A 9,156-nucleotide genomic window follows, 5' to 3' on the forward strand; every position below is an offset into this window, starting at 1 on the left:
GACTTTTCTCCTAGACCCTGGATCCTTATCTGCAGGGCAGAAAAGACCAGAAAAAGATTGGCTGGTGCTAGAGTGTCACATCTGCTAGTCAACCTCGACACCTGTAGGATTGACAATGAGAGATGAGCTGAGGAATTTCCAGCTCTAAACTTCTATTAATTTGTGAACTATTCCATAGGAAGGTTTGCTGGGGGGAGGGGGGGGCAAAATATACATGAATTTACTATTTTCACCATTTTAAGTGTACAGTGTCATTATGACCATGTACTTATTTTCTAACCATTAATTAAAATTTCAAGGAGAGATCGCTTCTCAGCCTTTTGGCTAAGATCAAGTGTAAAATTTCAAGGAGATGTAAGTACAGCAAGATGTGCGCTAGTAGTAGGCAACTACTGCGGGAAATTAAGGCTGTTTCTTTGAACGAAACACACCGTTCAGTAACACCAACAACAAACCAGGTTGACTGTTTTCCAGAAATGGCTTCATAAATACGATAATTCAGCAATCATACACACACAGCTAGTGCGCACAGGCCATTTGGGGAGATCAATCTATCAGGCCTAGGTAGAAAAGAGAATTTTTCTGAATTGATTCTCCAATTTTTTAAAAAGATTTTTATTTTTTTATTTATTCATGAGAAACACAGAGAGGGGAGAGAGAGAGGCAGAGACACAGGCAGAGGGAGAAGCAGGCTCTGTGCAAGGAGCCGGACATGGGACTTAATCCCGGGTCTCCAGGATCACGTCCTGAGCTGAAGGAGCGCTAAACCGCTGAGCCACCTGGGCTGCCCATGATTCTCCAATTTTTGTATACATACTTTATGTGTCAAAATCTTAAAGGGACACATTGTTTTTAGAATGATAAATGCTGCTGAAATCCACTTTCCAGACCTTTTTCTGCACGGTCTTTAGCCACTCCACAGTCTATACTCTTTAGCTAGGACCGCAAGGGCACCCCTGCTAGCCTTTCCAACCTAACTCTCCCACCAGTCTAATGATGAACAAGACAATCACTAGTACTTACCTGTTTACTCATACCATACATGGCACTCACTTTCCTGCCTCTCTAATTTAGCTCAATCTGCATCTTGGATGCAAAGTGCTTTTTCTCCCCATCCCTGTATTTCTAAATCCTACCTATCCTTCAAGGACTCTTCTTTGATGATCTCCATAGCACTTGTCTGCACACCCTGATGACATACTTAATATTTATTGCCTCATATTATAGTTACCTAAAGAAATTACTAACCTGCCCTATAAATTTCTTTAGGACAGAAAAGATACATATCTTGGGATTTCTCAAACTGTATATTTCATTCTTTCATTCAATTTTGAATGACAGGATAAAACTCTGAAGTATTAACTGAGGTACCTCACACTCCAGCTTTGTGCACACATATATACATTTCCATGTCCTCTGCCCCTGGTATTATATTATTCCCAAACAGCTAGGGCATTTCCTTCCTCACCTCAGGGAAAAAGAAGGCAAGTCTCAGATGTTTGTTTAATAGACATTTGAAGCTCATGGTGTGGCAACAGTCTTATAAGTAAAAGGTTTGAGTTTGGAATAGCTTTTTAGGACTGAAAGAAAAAAAAAGAAATTAAACCATAATGTATAAGTCAGCTTTGCTATTAAAAACAACTCCCAAATCCCAATGGCCAGCTGCCACAAAGGTTTATTTCTTGCTTGTACTAATAACATGCTGTGGATAAGCTCCCTAGGTCTTCTTGTTCCAGGTCCCAGGCTGAAGAAGTAGCCCCTGTATGGGACTTGGCATACATGTCTCATGACATATGGGAAGAACCAGAGAACTAGTAGAAACACATGTGGCCTCTTAAAGCTGCTTCTTCAGCATGTCATGACATATCCACTCAAATCCTATTGCCCAAAACCTTTCATACAGTCAAACCCCAAATCAGTGAAGAAGAAGTCTACAGCTTCCATGGCAAATCACATGTCAATGGGCATGGATTATAATCTTATAGGGCAGTGGTGGGTGGTTAATTATAAACAATAATGCAATCTGCCCCAAACACAAGGGAACCATTTCTCTCATCCAGAGGTTTTGATGTGTATCTCCAAGAAGGGATTTATACCTCCCCATTTTAGTCAAGATTGGCTTGAAAAAAACTATGGAGCTAAAGATAAGAAAACCCCCAGATATGTTTCTAAGATCTGAAGACAGAGGAGATCTGAGTTCTATTGCTAGGGTAGGGATCAGAAAAACACCCAAGGGCCTGGAGCTTCTCTTTAATAATCCAACAGAGAGCAGCATGTTAGCATAAAGCATTTGGGTAGGAAGAGCCAGAGGAATGCCCCCAAATCTGTTCTTTAGTATCTATAGCATTAAAAACCATTCAAAGGGTCTGAGAGAGGACTATAAAGCTGTGAAATGACTTAGAGGTCAAAACAAAGAAGGGCAGAGCTAAGTGCATAGATCAGTGATCCAAAAGCAATGGAAAAGTGGACATCAGCTTCTGAGGTAAAGCCAAAGGTGTTCACCTCTGAGAACCAGGTATCTCCCCTTGCCACCTGCCTCCACACTCTACCCCAAAGAATTTAGTGGCTACCCTGAGAAGTACAAGGGGGAGTGAGATGGTTATAAAGAGATTACATGTTAACCAGAAATGATTTGGGTACAGGAGAGATTCGTAGGTAACAAAAGTACATGTGGAACTGGCCAAATTAAGTTTTCTTGCCTTGGGAAGAATGAGATCTCAACACTGAGACTATTTTCAATTATTTTTTTTAAATATTTTCACTTTTGAGTTTTATGACCTGATTTAACATAACTAGAATGTTTGTATCACCCTGCTTGATTGGATAAATGAATGAATGAATATTTTTTTTAAGATTTTATTTATTTATTCATGAGAGACACAGAGAGAAAGGCAGAGACACAGGCAGAGGGAGAAGCAGGCTCCCTGCAGGGAGCCCAATGTGGGACTCCATCCCAGAATCCCAGGATCACCACCTGAGCTAAAGGTAGACGCTCAACCACTGAGCCACACAGCCGTCCCAAATGAGATATTTCTGTTTCCTCTCCTTTAAAACAGGGATTATAGTACCTGACAATTATACTTCATAGGTATGTTGTCTCTTTGGTATAACTTTTATGTGGGAAACTCTCTGAATTAATCAGAAGGGAAGACCATATTAAAATAAGGATAATTATTTTTCATTACATTAGATCCCGTACTGAAAAAAAATCTACATTTTGCATTGGTTTATTTACCAAGAAGATGGTTCCAACTCACTTTTGGTGTCATGGCTTGAGTCTATGGGGAATCTAAGACAGGAGTCTTCATTCTATTCCCAAAATCAGAAGAAAAGGAGAACTATTCATTCTTCTCCATGAACTGATGCAATTTGTTAGGTCAGATCCCCTTGGAATGTAAATTTCCATCATCCTTTGAGATTACGTCCTTTACTCTCATGCCCAGGCCATGACACATTATGTCTTCCAGATCTCCTTCATTCTTTAAATCATAGGATAAAGCCTCCAAAATGATTTGTCTCTCACACTAGCCTCTGCTTTTCAACACAATCTTTCATTTATAATCAAAGCAGTACAACAAAACTCAAATCAAGCAAAATAATCTCTCAGGCATTTTAATAGCATTTCAACATTTTTTCCTTACAAATAAAGTGTGAAGAAATAATGGGGAAATGGCAATAGCGCTGGCATTAGTTTTTAATCTCCCTAAATTCCCCTGACTAAAAAACTAGACAAAATAAGTAACGAACCCAGAAGTCTGTAGACAGCTACTACCATAAAGTATCCCTACAACCCCAAATACAGGTGATGATAGGGACAAACCACCAAGAGCTACAGAGCTGCGTGGTTTCAGCAAGAGAAAGCAGAGAGAAACAGCAGGGACACCAGACAGAATATCAAACAAGCTGACAGACACTCTGGAAAGCTCAGTGGGCCAATTTGAGGACAGCAGCTGAAACTGAATGGAGCCACACCCAGTCCAGGAGCAGATGCATACAATGGGTACATTTTGAGTTCTGAAGCTAATGGAGCATTTTGAGGCCCATCAACTCTCAGAGCTAACTAACCCTAACTCCATTCCCAAACTAAGGAGAAAATGCTGGAAATAGGAGAGAGGTGCAGATTAAAAATAGGAGAGAGGAGATCCAGAATTGAAGAGGGGAAGGAGTCAGAAGATCTCAGAAAGTAAGCCAGCAGCCTGGTGAACATAACATGAGAAAAAGAGAAGAGTGAGCTGGAAAGTCAAGCTGAGGGGCACCTGGGTGGCTCAGTGCTTGAGTGTCTGCCTTTAGCTCAGGTCATGGTCTTGGGGTCCTGGGATGGAGTCCTGCATCAAGCTCCCCACAGGGAGCCTGCTTCTCCCTCTGCCTATGTCTCTGACTCTCTCTGTGTGTCTCTCATAAATAAATAAATAAAGCCGTTAAAAAAAAATCTGAAGTTAAAAATGAATCTTAAACCACCCATCCTTCAGCTTCTGATCAAATCTGTAGATTCAAGTGTCAGCCAGCAAGACAGAGGGCAGAGAACATGTTAAACTGCATTATGGGCACGCACTCAACAAAGTCCAGACATAGGACAAATGACCTGATTTCCTCAAGATTAAATTACACAGCAAAACAGGGGCAGGGAAAGAAGAGAAGGGTGATATTTTTTAAAGTCTTTAACCTTCAGATTAGCATTTCCCTCCATGAGGAAGAAATCTCTGTAGAACCACGAGTATCAAGGACAAGAGAAGACTGATGATATTCAGCTCAAGCAGTCAGAAAGAGAGAGAGCAAATTCTTCTTCCTCCATCTTTTTGTTCTATTCAGTCCTCAGTAGATAGAATAATGCCCACCCACAATGGTTGGTGGGGACAATTCGTGTTACTTAGTCTATTGGCTCGAATGCTAATCTCTTTCAGAAATAACCTCGAGACACCCTGAAATAATGTTTTAACCAACTATGTAGACATTTCACAATCCAGCCAAGTTGACACATAAAATTAACAATCACACTATATAATGTAATGAATGCTATTTTAAGCCACTAAAATTTATTAACAAAAGATATATTTAAAAACTATATATATATGTGTGGAGAGAGAGAGAGAGAGAGAGAGAGAGAGAGAGAGTTTGAGAAGCTCTGATTGAATGGAAATCAGGACTTTGTGGTTCAAGAGAGCTAAGTTGAACAAACTTGAACTAATCCAGGGTTTCAGAATCAATAAATTTAAAAACTCATGCAAAGATAACCAAGAACTGGAAGAAATATAGGAACTTGTCCTAGCTGTGATACTAATTTTGTAATTGTGGGTAAATCACTTAAGAGCTTTAAGCATCATCTTCCTTATTTGCATAATAATGCTTTGGATTAAAGATCTGAGCTCATATCCAAATGTAACATTTTATGAGTCTATACATACAGGTGATAAAAATGTAGAATTCCTTCCAGTTAACTGTTAGCTTTTTTAAAAAAAATCTCTCAAATGGCATCATCTTCCATTAGTATTTTCCAAGCTATTAAAGAATGGCAGTCATACCTGATGAGTTTCCAATGAACCAGTCCAGTGCTAGTGTTCTTTAACATCGATCAGTGTGGCCCACAAGTTGCTTTTGAAAGGTGAGTGCACTCAAAGTTGATAGAACTCTTTGTGGATGGTTATCACCTGTCCCTGGCCTTTATTGTCAAATTAGTTTTTATTTTTGAGCAGGACAGCCCTACCCTCCCTTTTGCTTAACAAGTTGTGACCTAGAAAAGAATCATCACAAGTAATAAAAACATATCCATGGTTGAAGTTTCAGCTGGAAAGATATGAATAGAAAAGACCCTGCTGACTACCTTCCAAGAAGGTTGCTATTACTTTAGAGGACTCCGTCACCTCATTTATATATTCATTTAACAAGTATCAGTCAAAATCTGCTATGTTTCAGACACTGTTCTAGATGCTGGGGACACAGCAGAGAAGAAGGCAAACAAGATCCCTCATTTCTTGGTACATACATGCTAATTAAGAAGATAAATAGTAAATGCATAATAAAGACGTAGATAAAATAACATCAAAAGGCCATAATGCTATGAAGAAAATGTGTTTTGAAAAAGTGACTAGAAAATGCATAACAGAAGAAACCTGAGAAGAGGGTCAATAGAGAAGATATTTCTGAGAAGGTAATAGTTGAACAGAGGCATGAATAAGCAGGAATCTGTCACTTTAGGATTTAAAAGAAAAATACTGCAGGCAGAAGGTAACAACCCTGAGGCAGGAATTAGTATGATATGTTGGAGAAATAGAAAAGAGTACAATACAAATTAAAAAGGGAGTGATAGAAGATGATGTTGAAAAAAAGAGGCAAGGCCAAATCATGGAGGCCACCGAAATAATTTGAGTTTTGTGCTAAGTGCAATGAGAAGGTTGAATTCTTTTGAACAGAGAGTAACGTTATCTGATTATTACTCTTTTTATCACTTTATTAACTGTGTGAAAAATGGCGTGGGGAGAGCCCATGTGACTCTTGATCTCAAGGACTGGAGTTCGAGCCCCATATTAGGTATAGAGATCACTTAAAAAATTAAAAATGGGAGCACATTGGTGGCTCAGTCAGTTAAGCATCAGGCTCTTGGTTTCAGCTCAGGTCATGATCTCAGGGTTCTAGGATCAAGCACTACATCGGGGTGGGTGCTCAGCAAGGAGTCTACTTGTCCCTCTCCCCAGCTCACACTCTCTCTCTCTCTCTCAAATAAATAAATAAAATATTTTTTAAAATTAAAAATTAGAAAATGGCCTGCCACTTTGGATTGATTCCAAAAATATGTTAGTTTAACGTTAGAAAACCAATTATGTAATTAAGCATGTTAGCAGACAAAAAGAGGAAATCCATGATAATTTCAATAGAAGCAGGAAAAGCATTTGATTAAAAATGCAATATCTGTTTATGATTTTAAAAATTAGCACTTCCGGTTTCCAGTCTGACATGTAAGAAGCTTGAAAGTCACCATTTCATCCTAACAACAAGTTAAAAAACTGACTAAACTGAAAAATCAACAACTCCTCAGAGTTGAAGATAAATGAGGTCAAGGGTGTATCACTGTCCCTAAAATTAGAGAGACCAACAAGAGAATATAGAGAATCACAACTTAGAGAAGCAAAAACCTGTAATCAGAAACTTCCTTGGGAGCTAGTGGCTAGAGTAGGCAAAGCTGGACTGTAATTGACAAATTACCGGAAGTTTGCTACAGACCATTCTGAGAATTAAAAACTGCAGCAAGACCTAATTCAGCAGAGATCAGAGATCAGGAGGGGCACACTTTTCTAAGTTTTAGCTCCTAGAGTTCTGCCTGGTTCTCAAAATGAGTATCAGAAAAAAAATCCTCTTGCATTCCCAGCAGCAGGAAGGTAGAAGGAATTGTTTTTGAAATATGCAAGAGCATTCTGTTCTTAATAAGATCTGCCCTCAGGAGATATTATTTAACCAGAGACTAACCTGCTAGGGTCTTAACAAAGCCTAACTGGCCTGGGAGAAGAGAAATACCCAACTCCATCCCACTCTAGCCAACTTGTCCCGCATAAGGGGTGCAAGGAAGTGGGAGTGACTAAGAATCATGTGTGAAGATCACAGTCCAGAGGCAAGGGCTCACTAAAAGATTAAGACCTACTCAGAGGACTACAGAACACTTCCCCTGCCCCCACACCTACCACCACATTACTAATGACCTATTTGTAGCAGTTCCTTCTGCCCAGTATATCATATCCAGTAATCAAGAAAAAAAATTACAAAGCATACTAAAAGGCAATACACACACACACACACACACACACACACGCAATTTGCAGAAAAAGAACAAGCATCAGAACCAGACTCAGATATGGCAGGATGTTAGAATTCTCAGACTGGGAATTTAAAACAACTATGATTAATATGTAAGGGCTCTAATGGATCAAAAACACTAACAGAAATGAAGAATGCCTTTATGTATTTATTAGTAAACTGGATGTACCAAAGAAAAGAATGTCTGAGCTTGAGGATATCTCAACTGCAACCTCCAAAACTGAAAAGCAAAGAGAAAAAAGAGAAAATGTAAGAGAAAAATGTAGCAGAATAGAATGTTCAAGAACTGTAGAACAACTACAAAAGATGTAACATTCTCATAAAACACTGCAGATCTAATAAGTCTCATCAACCAAACCAATGAGAAACGTGAAGGCAGAGATTCCCCAACAGAAGTAGGCAGGAGAAATACCCGACTTCAGTACCCTCACACACCTAGTCATAGGCTGAAGAGTGTCTTTGTCTCAAATGCTGCAATAGACTCCAAAAGTGCTACAGTGGAAGCTGTCAGCTAACTGCACACCTCAGAGGTGTGAAGAACTTGAATGGCAAGTTCTTCCTAAAAGGGAGATCTGAGTAGCACACCTCCAAGGCTGCCACAGTCCATTCCTTGCACCAAATAGATCCACTGTTTCACCTTCATTTAGGAAGCAGCTTCTCCTCTCTTGCTAATGGAGAAAATTAGGAAGAGGTTAGTAGAACAAACTACAGCCCCATTCTCGTGGGTGATCTCTACAATGTAGGTCCTCATCCTCTAACTTCCTCCATTCTCCCTCGCCCTCAATCGTCATGCCTCCCCCCCATCCCACAGAAGGTCTCTGTGGCTTACCTTTTGGTGTGAACTACTCCTTCATTCCTGAGGGGTCTGAACCACAGGTAACCATTTACTCTTCAGGTTGTGATTGCTGTACTTTTCCACTCACAGTTCCAAATAGGCAAGGGAGAACCAAGTGCCCAAATGGATCACTTGAGTTCCACATTTTTCTTCCCACATTGTTACCCATGATATAACAGTATTCTACTGATCAGAGATAAGTACACCTGTCAAGATGGTGACTCCTCTTCTATCTGCAGATTCCTAGGTAAACAATATCTAAAGTGCCTAGGCAATAGCCATATCTTGTAGTTGAATGAGATTATAGCTGTATCCCCTGAATAGTGCATCACTTTTAGGGACCTCTATCCCATAGTTGTAGGGGGATTTTAGGGATAGAAAGCCCTATTTCCTCCAATGGATCATTATGAATAATGATAAGTGAGGCTTAGTCCTATCACAATCCCTTGGATCCTGGGCCCATGTATACTTCCTATGGGGAACACAGTGCCCTATAGAGGTCTCTAAATCATATGTAT

Source organism: Nyctereutes procyonoides, unplaced genomic scaffold (assembly GCF_905146905.1).
Source record: "Nyctereutes procyonoides isolate TBG_1078 unplaced genomic scaffold, NYPRO_anot_genome, whole genome shotgun sequence".
Taxonomy (NCBI): Eukaryota; Metazoa; Chordata; class Mammalia; order Carnivora; family Canidae; genus Nyctereutes; species Nyctereutes procyonoides.